Below are 17,653 nucleotides of genomic sequence, written 5' to 3'. Positions count from 1 at the left end.
CAGATCGTCAGCTGGTCTCAGTAGGCATAACTCCAGGGTTCAGCCCTCTCTTTTCACATGCCTGAAAGCATATGATTTATTTTACCCTTGGGTGAATGCTTTTTGCCTCCAGACTAATGTGCACAATTAGTTTAAAAGATCTTGTAAAACAGAGTTCAGGAGGGATATAAAATAATGGTGTAGTTCTACACCTTCCCAAATACATAAAAACAGACTGAAGAATGAGGTTATAGCTAGGAGTTCTGCTTTGTTATTGTTTAAAAGACTAAATATGTTTCGTTGTGGCTGCAAGTGCATGAAATGCTATCAGTTTAGAGTAAATTGACACCATTGCAGATATGTTGTGGCAATAATATTTCTCAATCAGTAACATGGTGAATGAAAAGCAATGTATTTTACTTCTAGATAGCTGATTTTCTTGTACACACCACACTATATTCTAGCTTTACTCATTCTCCCAGTAGTGGGGCAGAAGTGTTAATTACAGCAGAATTTGGCATTTTATGGGTTTGCCTACACATGGAATTATTCAGAAATAGCTATTCTGGAATAACTCCTTGTGTGGACAGTTTTATTCCAGAATAAGAGTATTGTGTTCTGGTTTTGCAACTACTGTCTCTCTTGCCCCTAATTCAGAATACCCCTGTGCCTCCAAGTGAGTGTATTACAGGTTTCATCTCAGCAGAACAGGGAATTTATTCTTAAAATATACAAGAAGCCTCTTCCCTCCCTTCCCCCAAGAGTTCAACTGCTTCAAAAGGGATGAATTGGGCCACTCAAAAGGTAAAACATCCCACAAATTTATCCACCTATAAAACAGATTTAATATATCTATATCACCCCTTTTAATGAAAGCAAAAACAACTATCAACCTACAACAGTGTTAAAATCCCAGCTCTGAGCTGATCAGTGCAGGGCACTGAGGGCAGGTTCACACTTCAGTGGGGACTGATGCTCTTAGATCGATCCACCGGCAGTCGATTTAGTGGATCTAGTAAAGACCCACCAAATCAACTGCAGATTGCGCTACAGTTGACCCCTGTACTCTACCCCCGATGAAAAGAGTAAGGTAAATCGATGGGAGATTTTCTCCTGTCGACCCATCACGGTGTAGACCCCACGGTAACGCGACCTAAGGTACGTGGACTCTAGCAACGTTATTCATGTAGCTGGAGTTGCATAGCATAGGTCGATTTACCGCAGTAGTGTAGACATAGTCCAAGTTGCCAAAGTGGATTTGCACCTCTTCTCCTGTACTCCTGGCTGTTCTGCTCCTTCTGAATCTGCTGAGATTGAAATGGACAGGAATTCTCTAGAGATCATTTGTCAATTTCACTTATCTCCTTCCTCAAGAACAGATTTCCAGAGGAGTAGACAGCTGGCATGATATTTAACTTAATTTATTTAGACATATATAAATGTGTTCACTCCTGCCTCTAAAAGGGAAAATTAAACTATATATCCAGATATATACAGACTGGTCCAACGTCCCTTACTAAAACCCCATGACATTCAATCCCGTCCATCCCACACTAAGATTATGACCCTCCACTCCTATCAGCTAAGGAGATTAGTGCATCCACAAATCACAACAAACCCAACACTCTAGGGCAGTGGTTCTTAACCTTTACTGCAGCCTGCACCTCTTTGGTCTCAAAATATGTTCTCACACCCCTTAAACCTAGATATATTTGTTTGCATATTACAGTAATCATTAAAAAAAGTGTAATGTTAATAAATGCATAGGTTTAATGAAACAAAGTAATTGCACCTATGTGCCTGTGCTTAATTTGTGTTTTCAACTATTTACCTTCTTAAAAAGAAAAAAAAAATCTGGCACATCTTGCACCCCCAGGACATCTCACACCCACAGGGGGTGCGTGCACCCCAGGTTAAGAACCACTGCTCTAGGGTTATTCTACGTGGATCACTGAATTGTGGTTTATTTTTTATTTGGAAAGCTAATTGAGCCAAAAAAAAAATGGGGGAGAGGGGGGAACGAAACATTTTGTGCATGTCAGCCTTGACAGTGTCCATTTAAGTGACATCTGCCAGGAGAATAGGATAATCCAATTTCTGCTGAAAGTTTGCATGGCCCCCTCATGAGCAATAATGGTGAAACTCAAATAGCCCTTCAGCGTAGCAGAATCAATATAACCTTTTCATTATTGTGAAGCAACTCGCTATTGATTGCAAGGAAACCTCTCTGCTCCCCCAGGAAAGCCTCTTAATACATTGACAGTTCAGCAGCAGGAATTTATTCCAGACACAACATGGGGGAGGGAGGGAGACAATGTCCATTTTGGTATGGAAGCCAGAATTTGAACTGCTCACATTTTTATACACAAAAACTAGCCACTATAAACAAGAAGCAAATTTCTACTCCCTTTTATGCCAATGTAAAACTTGCTGTAAATTCATCCACATCCTTCAGCTAAACTTGATGTAAATCCGGACTACCCATCAGCAGACCTTGCCCTTAACCATCCTACATCTTAAATAAACACAGAACTAGGGAGACCAGTTCTGCTCCATTTACACGTCATGCAATCCTACTGACTTTCATGGGGCATAACTGAGGACAAAATGTTTTCCAGGTTGTCTAGTGCTACAAAAAAAAGTGCTAGTACTTAAGTACAATCACCCACGACAAGGAGTAAAAACTACTGTCCACCATGACAAAATAGTTTTATTTAAAACTGGAGGTAGAACATAACAAGAACGCTTCAGCAAACATCAGCAGTAACCTCTTATTAAAGTAAAGCAGAACCTTATCAGCATTCAGAAAATACAATGCTGGGTTTAGCAGGCCAATGCTCAAACCACTGAGCTATCCCTCCCAAGTGCTGTAAGTTATAAAATCATATACAAAAATCAAACAATAAAGGGGGACAAAGTGGCAGGAGGGTGGGGGAAATCACAACTAAGTTCATAATAAAAGTTTAAAGAACGGGAAAAACATTGTGCCAACCTTTGTTTTCCTTGGAGCTCTTCAGAAAGCACACGTGTAATCTCTAACAGCAACAACATGGAAGCATTGGACACCTCAATGCTTTTTTTAAAAAACCAGCTATTTGATATGCAAATATTAAGCAGAGAGCACCAAGCAACAGTTTTCTGGTGACCCATCACTGACGAGGTCTACCTGCTGGCATATCAAGGCCCATGCCCTAGAAAAGTGTGATCTTTGAAGAAGAAGAAAAAAAGAAAAAGAAAAAAAGCCTCTACAATATAATCTGAAATGACCAAAAGGTAGGAGCAGCAAAGAAATTAAAAAAAAGCTGTTTGCCATGTTAGGCCTAACTTCCTTTCCCCACAATTACGGAGCAGCTCGGAACACGCTAGATGGGTGTGAGTACATTCCAGCGAGCAGACACTCTCTCTCGCTTTCTCTCCCCTGCTTGCCAAACTCACCAGCGTGTGAACTTGGGTGTCGGATTTCAGGGACCGATGCTGGCTTTACCTTTCCGTCCCCTGCTCAACTCCTCCCAGGCAGACCCTCCCCCCATAACCCAGATTGTGGTGGGAAATGTTTAAAAGTGTCAGGCAAGAAACTTACTCTGATCGTCCTGAGCGATTATGCTGATCCCGCTGCTGTCAGGGCAGCGAAGGCGTTGAAGTCTGTTTTAGCACCACCCCTGGGAGCTAGCCTGACAAGGCTTCTGTCTGCACGGCTTGTATGAGAAGAAGGCGTGCCCTGAGTGCCTGCACACGGATGTGAGGAACTAACCTCGGGCAAATCTTGCTTGTGACTCAACTGCAGGCACTAACTGCTAAGTACACACTCTGCCCTTTGTTAAAGGCTCTGCCCTGTTTGATGTTCTGCACACAGGCTAACAGCTGTGTGGTAGCAGTGTCAGGCTTAATAAAATGCGATCAGCTGCTGCAGGTTATCTGCACCAATTTAAGTCCCTTTTTTTAGCATGGGGGGTTGCATTGATTAACCTAGCAGGATAGTATCTAGACAGAGATACCACTTAGTATGCTTGGGTTGGTATTTCTGCATTCAGGGTTACTTTTTGTGTTTGTAGTACTCTGTGTTGCATTTAACAATCATTTCTATGTAACTATATGTTTTATTGCATTACCACCAGACCTCTGAGCCTGCCAAAGGCCAAACATGGGGCACAGTGTGTGACAAAGACCCATAAGACACCAAAAATTATTCAGGCAGGAAACTTAAAATGCCATGATAGCCCTTTCTTTAGTGTAAATGATTCTTCCTCTGGTCCCTGACTCTTTATGTCTGATTTAAATGATTTTCTATAATAAAAGCAAGAGGGTGCCAAATACGTTAGCAATTTTGAGAACAAAATGAGAAATTTCTCTCCAAATGTGGTAAAGTTGAGAGGTATGCGTATCATCCGCTCCACAGGTGGCACCATGCATGGGTGGTGTTCAAATAGCCACCACTTTAGCAAAACAAAATAAAGTCAAAAAACATTTTCCTTGACTGTTATATGCCCATTAAAAGGAACATAGTCAAAAGGTCCGTAATAGCAGAGCAAAGGGTGAATCCTTATTTTCTTGATTAGTTTCATTGGGTGACCCCCAGTACTTGTGTTATGTGAAAAGGTAAATAACACTTCCTTGTTCACTTGCTCCACGCTAATCTGTGATTATACAGACCTCTGTCATTACCCCCCTTAGTCATCTCTTTTCCAAACTGAATAAGCCTTTCTAATCTCTATTCATATGGAAGCTGTTCCATAACCTTAATCATTTTTGTTGCCCTTCTCTGTACCTTTTCAATTTCCTATACATCTTTCTTGGAGATGGGGTGACCAGAACTGCACGCAGTATTCAAGGTGTGGGTGTACCAAGGATTTATATAGTAGCATTATGATATTTTCTATCTTGTCATCTATCCCTTTCCTAATGGTTCCTAACATTTTGTTAGTTTAAACAAAACAAACAAACAAACAAAAAAACCCACTGAACATGTTTTCTGAAAACTATCCACAATGACTCCAAGATCTCTTTACTGAGTGGTAACAGCTAAGTTAGACTTCATCATTTTGTATGTGTAGTTGGGATTATGCATTACTTTGCATTTATCAACATTGATTTTCATCTGCCATTTTGTTGCCCAGTCACCCAGTTTAGTGAGATTCCTTTTGTAACTCTTTGCAGTCTGCTTTGGACTTAACTATCTTGAGTAATTTTGTATCATCTGCAAGTTTTGACACCTCACTGTTTACCCTTTTCCCAGATCATTTAGACTCCTAAAAGGAGTCTTTCTTAGTGTTAATATAAGTCCTTGAGTTGCTCTTTGTGGTATCCCAGAAGGAAATAAGACAGAATGCAAGCAGAAAGGAACATCTTGCAGCTCAGTCTCAGAACAACATAGTTAGTCTCAGCCCGTGGGAGACCCAGCTTTCATGTCCGTGTGTCCAACATTGATCTGTAATCCCTCTGGGGGTGGCACCTGGATTCTGCAATACAGGTGTGTTTCTGAGAAAGAAGACTGTAGTATTATCAGAAGTAAAGGCTGAGAGATTCAGAACAAAGCACTGCCCTAAACATTCAACCCGTTCATCTACTTCTTATCAGTCTCTGAAATCATTAAGGAATAGCACTCTTTTAGATTACAAGATCTTGTAAAAACGGCACCTTCTTACCCCATGGACCTGCCCCTGTGTGCATTCAGAGTTGGACCTGCTGTGTGGGAGGGATAGCTCAGTGGCTTGTGCATTGGCCTGCTTAAACCTAGGGTTATGAGTTCAATCCTTGAGGGAGCCATTTAGGGAACTGGGGTAAAAATCTGTCTGGGGATTGAGCAGCAGGTTGGACTAGATGACCTCCTGAGGTCCTTTCCAATCCTGATATTCTATGATTGTCTAACTAGTCAATATGGGAGGAGAAAGCATATTCTTATGGAATACTGTCCCACTAAGTATACAAAGTCAATAGTTAGTGCATATATAAGGGGCCTGTATATTCTATAGCCTCACTATATTGTAATCAATCAGAGTAATAACTATTGCATTCCGAACAAAATTGGAATAGCATGAGGAACTCAGACTACATGATCACAGTGGTCTCTTCTGGTCATAGAATCTCTGAATATAGTTTGCTTTAGGCCATGCAATAAAGTTGTTACGGTATGGTGTGACCTAAAACAAACTATATGACAAACACCGGGAAATATGATAATAACAAATGAGAGAAGGAGGAGCTTAAGGAGGCTGGTTTACACTATGTGTTAATGCACATTAACTTTTCAACTTCTGAAACCTGGGTTCAAATCCATCTCCTAGCACAACTGAAAATGAATTTGCTGGCCTCACCTTAGTCCACTCAAGGAGCAGCCCAGGACTGAGACAGTGAAATGTGTTCTAGATCAGTATATTATGCAATGCTGTGAAGGGACGTTTGATGGTAGGATGAAGAAACTTGCATCACACCACTACTAACTGGCACATGTGAGACCCCAAGCAAAGTTACTCTCCATTTTAAAAATAAAAACATGAGGAAGAGAGAGAGGCAGAGCTGTGGGAAAGGAAAAGCAATAACAGTAAATAAGAAACAAGTGTTTTGATTATCTCGCTTTCTTATTTTATTTATTTATTTTTCTACTTACTACATAAAACGAAATAATTGTATCTTGGGGCTCTCATGAAAAATCTTCACTTAGGAGTTATAGTTTTCCTGGAATTCATTGATAAAACTGCAGCCTTCCATATAATAGCATAATTGTCTATTGGTGTGAGTTCAGAGCTCAGAACTGACCAGGAGCTCAGATACCATGGTGATGAGCATGGTATAAATACCTAGATAGATTGAGGAGGACTGTACATATAATACAACTGTATGTGGGAGATCAGAAAACTAACTGCCAAATTCTCTGCTGACTTACCCGTGGAAAACTCCATTAGAATCTGTTGATGTTTGCCCACTAATGCCACTGGTGAAACTGGTTTGAACTAGCATTGATGAAGCGCTAGAATTTTGCCTTTTTGCCTTTTCTGTTTACAATGCTGGACCTAACGGTGAGTGAGTGGTACCTGTGGCACATTTTTGGTTTCCATTAAAGTCTCTTGGTGTTTAATTCTTTGGGGTCCTTTGCCTTTGTCCTCTGCCGTCCTGTCACCCCTCCTTGCCCTCAAAGAGCCAAAAACGGTGGGAAAGAAGAGGTGCATAGGAATTTCCACACTGGATCAGACCCTTGGTCCATCTAGCCCAGAAGCCTGTCTCTGACAGCAGCCAGTATGCTTCAGAGGAAGATACAAGAAACACTACAGTAGGTAGATGTGGGATAATCAGTCCCCCATGAGTGTATTATCCTAATCCCTAATAGAGTTTGGGTAAACTCTGGAGCATGAAGTTGTATATCCCTTTTAATGCTCTTTTTTAGGATTAACGATTATAATTCTTGTTTATCTCATTGAGAGAGAGAATAGTGGGGCACAAACTAGGTTGGGAAAGAAAAAAAAGAGTAGGGTTACAAGTCAGGGGAGAAAGGGGGAAAAGAGAATGGGAGAAGTAGGACAGGCAGAGTGAAGGGGAGCGAGAGAAGAGGCAGCTACAGGTGGGGAGAAGTGGACTCCAGTGAAAGTGAGGGGAGCAGAGAAGTGAGGAGCAGGGTTGAAAGAAATGAAGGATAAGAGGAAGAACAAAACAAGAAGGATATGAAAGAAAAGAGGTGAGAAATAAATACAAAGGAAGAAGAGGGCAGTGAAATTCTCAAAGCTGGAAGAAACGGGGCAGAGACCCAGCCATGGGGTAGCTTTCAGGTGGGAGGAGGGGTGTAGGGGACAATGTGAGGCTGAGGTGGATGGACCTAGCCACCCAAGTCCAAGCTTGCCTGACCCCCCAAGTCTGAACTCAGGCAGCTAGCCTGAGCCGCCAAGCATGCAACAACATCCACACTGCTCTCTTTAATGCGCTCCCATGAGCAAAGTTAGCATGAGTCCATCTACCCATGCTGGGAACCCCACTTCCGTGCTGCAGTGTAGACATACCCAGAGATGCTCCACTCATTCTTCACATCTCAGGCCTGGTAGATCTTGGCTGGGGGCCTGAATAGATTTACATGACAAACTGTGTGGAGCAGCTGCTATTGTTTTGTAGAGATGTGTCTGGAGAAACAAAAGGTCTCTGATGGAAGGTGGGGCTGTCACCTGCAAAGGGGCAGAACAGATGGGGGCAGGTTGTAGCGGGGTCTCAGTTCGTTGTTATAGACTGTCTAGAGCTCCCTGCCTTAGTAAGAAGCACAGACAACACTGTGATGGCTGATTCTAGTATGCAGTTTTAACATACAGGACCCCTGCTGACTCTGTTTTTTTGTTTGTTTGTTTTTTTGTAATTGAGTGGGTTCAGAGAGGCATGCAAAGTGGAATAGCTGCAAGTAAACTTTCATAATCCTTCTGGGCAATTGGTCGAAATGTACATGCTATGTCCAGGACCGAGGGATTACCAGCTCCTTATAGTTCTGTGTAAATTATATCTGGAGTTTGTTTACTGTCTGCATTTACAATTGCACCGTCACTACCACTGGCAGATGGTCTCTCACCCACAGCCTGAACAGCTTTATCCTTTTGGTTTCATTTGGGCTTCTACACGTAGTGCTGGGTGTGTCCTTTTTTATGGCAGTTCCAACACCGCTCACCTGTGAAAAGACAGCTGCTCACTTCCGCTCATGTGGCATGCATCACTCTTCCCACAGGTCATTTCCCCTGGTACGTTTTTTTCCCTGTAGTCTCCACAGTAACAACCGGTGCTTGTGAGCAGATGAAATCAAACTCTGTTGGCAAACACTTCGGTTAGACCCCCTGCTTCAAAACAGACACTCTATGATCCCTTAAAGCCTCCTCCAAATTGGCTTAAAATTCACAGTGCTTCAATTCTGTCATGTAGACATTTACTGACGCTGCAGGTTACTGGTTCCATTTATATTGCTGGAAATGTTCTGCTATGACAAGAGACTTTAGAGACAAGTACCTTCACAAAAAAGTTCTAATTTCTGGATACCTTTTCTTTTTTTAGTTTGAATTGGCTGTGAGTACATGTAACAGTCCATATGTTCTGCTTCCGTGGATCTCTTAAACAAAAGAAATGTCCCTCACTCAAGGACCATCTCGGTTTCCTGCCTAAGTCTCTGCTAATTAAAATTAAGTATTATTTTCAAGAACAGGAAATGTGGATGGACCCTATTCTTTCCAGATACAGAGAAATGTCATACTGTACATAGTGACTAAACAATTACTTTAAAAAATGACTACAGTAAAAAAATAAATAGATCTCATGTATTGAATGAACCTTCTCATAGAAGAAAGCTTTGGATCTGAATTTATCATCCCTCTGAATAGAATATTTGCATTAACTATTATATTACACCACGCTAAAAGACAAACACATTATTTCACCTCTTCTTTGAGTACCCACATATTTGACTGAGTGTCCCCAGGCAACTGCTGACTGAATCCTAAGATAAGTTTTCCTTCTCTTTAAGAGCAGTTTGCAGCCATCTCTCTCCCCTCATATATTACTCGACTACTGATCCTTTATCTGGTCCAAACTACTATCTTCTCCCCATTCAAATCCCTCTTTAATGCTTTCTCTACATTGGAAAAAAATTGCATTTGAATAATTAAATTAATTTTAATTCAATCTAGTTAATCCAGTGCAAACCCCCTAGTGAAGACTCACATAAACAAATTTAATTCTGGCTTAAATTAGTTTAGCTTAATTTTGTAATTTTCTGGTGCAAGCTAAATTGATTTATATTCAGTCTAGTTAAACTGATGAAAACCCCTCATGCAAACTCCTAAAACTGGTTTAACTCTGGCTTAAATCAGGTTAGTGTAAATTACTAAATTAAGATAAACAGATTAAGCAAGAGGTGAACTAGTTTAAGTGCATCTACATTAGGGGTTTGCACCAGTTTAGCTAGACTGATTATAAATCAATGTAATTAAACCAATGCAACTTTTCTAATGTAGACAGAAGAAGATTTACTTCTTCCTGAATATGTTTAAGAAGTCAGTCAATAATTATTATTATTAAAATCTCAGAAATTAAACCATCCAGAAATGCACATGCCTAAAAACTGAGTAATGACATAATCTCACCAATGTAATTTTTACTCTCTATCCTCCTATCCCATGATTTATAGTTTCCCATTTGCTCTTGTCTCATCACCTCTCAAATTCGATTGCTAGATCCTCGAGGCACAAACTGCATCTTTCTGTTTGCCCTGTAAAGCATTTAGCATGTTCCTGGGCACTGTAAAAATAAACAAAAACAATTCCTGACTCACAATCATTATTTTAAGACCAATTCTCTGAAAACAAGATTTACTTAATTTAGAAAATATACATTAGATTGAAAATCAGGGTGAATGCATCAATTCTGGGTAACAGACTCATTAGGTAGGCCACATTTTTGGAAATCAAAATTTTTTATCCGAAAGCTGATAAAACCAATAAATGGTTTGCAGGGCCAGCTCTAACTTTTTTTGCTGCCCCAAGCAAAAAAGAAGAGCGCCGCCCCGCCATACCCCCACCCCGCGAGCGCCGCGCCACCGAACCCCCCACCAGCGCTGCGCTGCCGAAACCCCCACTCCCCTGAGCACCACGCCGCCCAAAGCCCCGCCCTTGAGCGCCATGCCGCCCCTCCAAGTGCCGCCCAAAGCCCCGCCCCGCGCGCTGCCCAAGCCCCGCCCGAAGCCCCGCCCCCCGAGCGCCATGCCTCTGAAACAAAAAAAACCCTCCAGCATTTCCCCGACGAACCAAAAAACAAAAACAAAAAAACCGGCGCGCCGCCCTGCCCCAAGGTGCAGCCCCAAGCACATGTTTTTGTGTTTTAATTTCCAGATGAAAAAAACATTATTTTTTTTTGAGGAAGGAAGCCACTTCCCAGGAAAATTTCCATTTAATAGAAAACCCATATTTCCCTCAGAAAAAAGTTTAAATGGAAAATTTTCAACCAGCCCTAGTCATGCACCAGCCCTAGTCGTGCACCTCCAGAAAACGTTTTTGAATAAACGTTTGGGCTAGTATCTGAAATATTTGACATTCACAAACATTTTCATGACTAAATCAGTGACTGTCCTGATAGCTGCAGATGGGGAATATGAGCCAACAAACAACAGCCGAGAAAATCTACCATATTCAATCACTGCCATATTTAGACAAGACCTCTTGTAACTTTGCCGGCAGACAGATTGATACATGTCACAATTAGAGATGTTTTAGTGATTAAACCATTGAGTTAATTAGGACAGAGTGAAAGAGAAAGAAACTGAATAATTATCATCACTCCCCAGCAATTGTCATCAGAACTAGCGTGTGCCATGTGACGTGTTATAAACTTTGCTGTAAGAAAGGTCCAGATTTGATTAATTAGGCAGAACCAAAAAGTTTCCATGCAGCTACAAGACATTTGTGTTGTTATCACGCCTGAGAAACATTCAAAGTCTGAGCAGAGTATTAGAATAGCATATTTCAAATGTTACATCATTTAACTACAGGCGCTTGGCACTTATGTCATTTGGCACTTATGTAACACGTTTGGGTCCTGATTCACCACTAGCTTGCACCTTTTGGAGTCATTAATGCTTGTGCAATGTAAAGGGCAATAACTAGCCACCCTGGATGCTGTTTTTTAAAATTGCTGCCTCTGCCCCAGCACCACCACTCCTCCCCTCCCCGCCACACCAACCAGGCTCTGGGACCTTAAAGGGTATCCCCATACCCACAGCAATGGCTTGGAACAGTGCATCCCAAAGGTACTTTTGAGGAGGGTGTTGCCCCATGAAGCAAACAGACACACACACCAGTTGCAGGGCTAGTGCTGAAAGCTGTTGCACCACTGCAGCTCTGGTCTGGCCACTTCTTTCGCAGCTCTCCGGGAGAAAGAGGATGACTGCCACTTTAAATGGACTCCTTAGTCCCCTCCAAGACACACACCAGCCACTGCACAAGAGTATCTCCTGCCCGGCTGCCCCATTCCTCCAATATCTTTCTGAATTGATAGTTTACATCCATTTCTACTGGAGTAGATGACTCCACAAGGTTAGGGTTGCCATTGGACAAATTCCTGGAGATTTCATCACATGACATAATCCTTAATTAAAGACTAATCTTGAATTCCTGAAGACTCCAAGACAATCCTAGAGGTTTGGCAACCCTACACAAGGTGCAAGGCCATGGAAAATCAAGTCCAATACCTAACTATCCCAAAGCACTTTACAAAGGTGGCAAATACCATTGTCCCTAGAGAGGAACTGAAGACTCTGAGAAGTTAGGGTCAAAATTGGAAAACTTGAGTGACTAAAGTTCAGTGTCTAAATCAACATGGCCTGTTCAGAGGATGCTGCTCCTGTTAACTTCAGTGCAAGTTATGGGTGCTCAGCACCTCTGAAAATTAGGCCACTTTATTTCAGGTGCTTAGCACAGTCCACTCCTGTTGGCAACTTTTCGCCTTAACCTCGCTCTGTCTTAAAGATAATACTTTGGTTGTTTTATGGTACAGTTTTAGGGAATTGATTTTTCTGTAGTCTAAATGGCTGTAAACCAGCATACAGAGTCATCACCCCAAGAGGGGAAAATAAAGGCTCAGTTACAGGTCTCTTCAGGACTTGCTGTAGTTCCAAAACACAAACTCAAAACCAGAACCAATCAGCTCAAGCTACTGGGTGATAATTACCCAAGGCCTTTCCAGCTTTGAGAAGAGAGAGGATACAGTATTACCCTGTGATCCATAGATTGTGAGGCCAGAAGGGACCATCAGATCATCCAGGCTTATCTGTAACACACAGACCATAGAATTTCATCCAGTTCCTCTTATTGAGCCCCAAGCTTGTGTTTGATTAATGTATATCTTCTATGGCCCATGTCTTTGATAGCTTCCTTTTACCTTTTCCTTTTATAACTCATCCCAGGTCAGCCATGTAATAGGCACAAATCTGGTAATCCCTTATTTGTCAGCCAACCCCTACACTTCATTGCAGGTGCCTGACTTTAGGCACTCCAATTTGAACATTTTGGCCAACACTTTTACTTAAGTGGGGATACACCAGATGGGCTGCCAGGGAGCTGGAGATCTTGGGGAACCTTGGAGTTTTTGTTTTGGTTTTCCCAACGGAAAGATCAAAACTTCTGGAAACACTGAAAAAGTTCATGTTCTAATCTAGTCTAGTCTATATGCATTTTTATACCAGTCTTGTCATCATAGTTTCTGAGTGCCTTCCAAAGGCATATTAAGCAATAACTTAAGCAACATATTTTGTGGAAGCTGAATTTCTGATGGAATGGTTTTCCAGCAGAAAATTCCTCACCAGCTCTCTTTGGCAGACCAAAGAATCTGGCCCATTTTGTAAAGATAATTCAGTGTCCATTAATCCCCATGAGAGAAGTATTACAATGCCCATTTACAGACTGAGCCATAGAAAGGTTAACTAAGCCATAGAAGGTTAACAAATAGAGTACTCTAATTTGGCAAAGACCTAACAAGATCCAGTGGCTGGAAGTTGAAGCTAGACAAATTCAAACTCAAAATAAGGTACAAATCTTTTAACAGTGAGGGCAATTAACTGTTGGAAAAGTATTTCCAGAGGATGTAAATAATGGATATGTTGGATTCTTCATCACTTGAAATCTTGGAATGGATGTTTTTCTAATTGATATGCTCTAGTTCAAGCACAAGTTACTGAGTTTGATGCAGGGATTTCAGCATGAATAACTATGCTCTGTATTATTCAGGATGTCAGTCTAGATGATTAGAATGGTTCCTTTTGGCATTAAAATCTTTGAAAGTGATTTAATTAAGATCCCCCACCCCCACGAGTCTGCAGCAGAGCCAGGAATAGAACACAGATTTTCTGATTAGCAGTTCCAACTGTAATCACTTGACTGTACTAATGTAGCTTTGTCTGAGCCACTAGCTCCTTTATGTAAGTAGTTTCTCATATCTGCTCCCATACATATTACCAAATTGTGACAATCTATACCCTATGTTCACCACTCTTACAAGACAATGATAAATTTTGTACAGAGTATACCTTGTGAGGTATAATTTGAAAACTCATAATTCACTGACCATTATTGTCCTGATAAAATGTGTGTAGCAACATTGTATGTAAAGATATAAGATTCTACTGCAGGACATTGCTGAGACATGCTCCCAGGTTAGAAAAGGAGGCACAAACTAGTTCATCAGAGACAAAAGGCAAACTGACACCTCAGCCAGGTGTCAACAAAATCAGATGGGCGATCACCTGGGTAAGCAGCTATTCTTTAGCAGGAAGAAGAGCGTAGGTGAGAAATGTACATGTTGGCAAATAAAAAGCTGGGGGTTCCCATCCAAAACAGATTTACTGTTGCCAGTACCCAGCTGGAGATGATTTTCAAAGAAAATAAATGCTATAAAAAGGGAGAACAGAGGACACAATTCATCTCTCTTCTTTCAGCTCTTCTCATGGCATCAACAACATTTGAAAGACAAAGAGCATAATTAAACTGGAGGAGTGATCCTGGTTGAGAGATCCAGCCAGACTGTTGCGAGCATTCAGTGAGAAAAAACTTTTTGCTTCAAGTCCACTTAGGTCAAAGTCTACACTACCACTTATGTTGGCAAAACTTATGTCACTCAGGGATGTGAAAAAAAACACCCTCCCTCAGCGACATAAGTTTCACCAGCATCAGTGGTAGTGTGCACACCATTATGTTAGTGGAAGAGCGTCTCCCGCTGACATAGCTACCACCACTTGTTGAAGGTTTTTTAATTATGTTGATGGGAGAGCTCTCTCTGGTTGGCATAGAGTGGCTACACTAGAGATCTTACAGTGGCGCATCGGTACAGCTGCGCCGCCGTAAGGTCTCTAGTGTAGACATAGCCTAAGCTTGTTAAGTTAGGTATTAGTTAGCGTTTTACCTTTTATTTCTTTGTAACCAATTCTGACTTTTATGCCTCATTGCTTGTCATCACTTAAAAAACTATCTTTCTGTAATTAATAAACTTATTTTATTGTTTTATCTAAACCTGTGTGTGTTTGGGAACCTCCATTTGAGTTAACAAGATGTGTGAATGTCATTAATAAAATGATGAACTTTCTATGAGTTAGTATTGTCCAAGAGGGTGCTGGGCAGAAAAAGACACACATTTCTGGGGACAAGTCTCAGACTTGGAGTTTGCTTGTGTTGCTCTGTAATATAATTCAGGAGTGACTGGCTAGCAGCACTCATGTCCTTCAGTTGGGAGTGATTTTGCATGCTTGAGGCTGTGCATGAACAAGCCCGGAATAGGTGCTCTCACAGCACAACAGTGTAAAAGGCCCCTCAGATTGGAGAATTGAAGGGACACAGCTATTCAGCAGTCCAGATTGTACCCTGGGGAATGTCACACAAATGGATCCCTTTTTAACTGTAAAAGCATGATGAATCCCTTCATTGCACCGAATACTCTCATTTTTTATGCCATATGCAGTAAAATGCTTTAAACTAGATTAAATCTTTAATACTAGAAAATGAGAGCTTTTTAATTAAACTTTGCTGGTCAATGGAAAATATTATTCAGTCTATGGAGTTCTGAGCAAAAGGAACTCTTCACTCATTGTAAAGATTAATCTAACAAGATTGTCAGGAAACCATGATCTTCTCAAAAAGAACCTCTAAATATATCTATGACTAATTCTGTGAAACTGCTGCAAGATAATGTTATTGTTAACAGATTCCAGATAATCATTTGCTGTGAGTAAGGATTACAGTGTAATGCGTGACAAAATATAATGTCAATTTTGACCTACCGCTCAACACTTCTACAAAGAGACCAAACTATTCCCCAGTGTACTCATACGGCGGAGGTCCTGGATTTATGAATTGGAAGTAATGAATATTGACCTCACTCTCAACAAGAAGCCTAGTGGTAAATGCTTGGACCAACTATTGATCCCTTTTCAACATTCAGGGAAATTAGATACATTGCAGCAGCCAGAGAAGTTCTAATGATGGGGGAAATTGCGTGCTAAATGTGAGGAATCAGCTACAGAAAAAAATCTGTGGAAAAGAGGTTGATGAAGCAATTAGGAGAGGTGTTGAGGGAACAGGAGTGGCAGTCCCCCTGGGAGCCTCATAAAAATTAGAGAGGAATGTGGAGCAATTTGAGTGGATAAGGCAGGGATATGTTAGAGACATGGCCTTACTACAAGCTACAAAGGCTGGAAAGATGGCTGAGGAAGGTGCTGGAGACTGCAGGTGACTATAAACAACAGAAGCAAGGGGAGGGATTTATTGGGTAAAACAAAGTGATGCCCAATTAGGAGGAAGAGGAGAAGGAGAAGGAGATTTGGCCAGAAAGGAACAGGTAAGACCATAGAATCTGCAACATAGTGGGAGAGCTGTAAACTTTTGACACACAGTGGGCTGTAGCACTTCAGATTAAAAGGTTTAATAAATAGCAGAAATGACCAAAATGACCAGGTAAGTTTCCCAGTCTGACTGCTGCATTTTGGAGCAAACTCACTGTCAAGATGTCCTGCGATGGCTCAAGAGCATGAGTACCAACCTCAGGCCACACTGTTAAAAACCGGGGTACAAACCCCAACTCAGATTTCACCAACCAATTATCAAGTGTAAACTCCTCAGGCACTAAAGCAGCCTTAACGTGGAGTCACAGACAGTCCCTTGGGGTACTCCGATCTGTCTTGCCAGCCAGGCAAGCTTACTTTTGTGATACATGGTCCCTTACACCAAGTATCACAGCAATATTTAGGTTATTCCCAGGCCCAAAGGACCAATCGTTTACCCCAGGTCAATTGTGCTTAAGATCTCACATCAAAGACCATGCTTGTAGCCAATATCTAAAGATTTACTATATAGAAAAAGGAAACAAGAGAGTTATTTAGAAGGTTAAAGCAGGTAAACATATATATACACAAATGAGTTCCAAACTTAAGTTTCAAAAAGTAAAAGACACTTCTATAATAAGCACACTCTATATGTCCTTAAGGACACACTCAGGCTAAGCACTAAGGATCTTTTGCTTATGCCAGGAAGTCCTTGTCTCCCAGAGTCCAAGCAGCATAAAAATACAGTTCTCCCTTGTTAGGGGATTTATATCCTTCCTCTTTTCTGCTTTGAACTGCAAACTCAGCCAATAGAAGGAATTCATTTGCATGACTCATCTTCATTGGTGGCAAGCAGACAACAAAGTCTTTTGTCTCTGTAATGTTCCACTCTAGTCTGCCTGGTGTCAATGGGCCTTCCTTGTCCCCAACCCGTTCCGCCTCTTCCCCTGAGGCCCTGTCCCCACTCCCTCTTTTCCCCCGAGGCTCCACCTCCTGCTTGTTCCTCCCCACCCCTGACCTCCGTCACTCACCCTTCAGGCAGGTAATAGGATGGGGCCATGGCCCCTTGTTCCCCCATCCCGTTCCGGCAACCCTGCATGCAGCAACTTACAAGCATTCAGTAGTCTAAACACTAAACACATTCTTATCATTCTAATACCTATTTTTAGCAATACTAACCCATAAGTGAGCCAGACTGATTTCAGTGACGTATTTGTCAGTATTGAAATGAGGTGTGGGGTCCTTGGCCTGAGCTGGCACCTGGTTGCCAGTGTCACACCCACTAGCTTCCCATTGAGGTCTTATCTAACCAGTTCTTGGACGTCTGCACCAATGATGTCTCTTGTCTTATCAGAAACATCTCGA

At 41.5% G+C, this 17,653-nt stretch overlaps 1 protein-coding gene across 3 annotated transcripts in view; it reads right to left on the bottom strand.

The window, feature by feature from the left end:
* Positions 1 to 3,836, bottom strand: part of RAB27B (RAB27B, member RAS oncogene family) — a 36,402-nt gene extending 32,566 nt beyond the window's left edge. Inside the window, exon 1 of one of the 3 annotated variants that reach the window (XM_045020351.1) lies at positions 3,560 to 3,836. The gene's annotated coding sequence lies outside the window, so the exon portion shown is untranslated. Of the gene's footprint in view, positions 1 to 2,971; positions 2,994 to 3,414; positions 3,504 to 3,559 lie in introns of those variants that run through there. The other 2 variants (XM_045020356.1, XM_045020349.1) reach the window with 2 other exon arrangements.
* Between the last annotated feature and the right edge of the window lie 13,817 nt (positions 3,837 to 17,653).

The sequence above is a fragment of the Mauremys mutica genome, chromosome 6 (assembly GCF_020497125.1).
Source record: "Mauremys mutica isolate MM-2020 ecotype Southern chromosome 6, ASM2049712v1, whole genome shotgun sequence".
In the NCBI taxonomy this organism is placed as follows: Eukaryota; Metazoa; Chordata; order Testudines; family Geoemydidae; genus Mauremys; species Mauremys mutica.
This window is presented reverse-complemented; position numbering and strand designations above follow the sequence as displayed.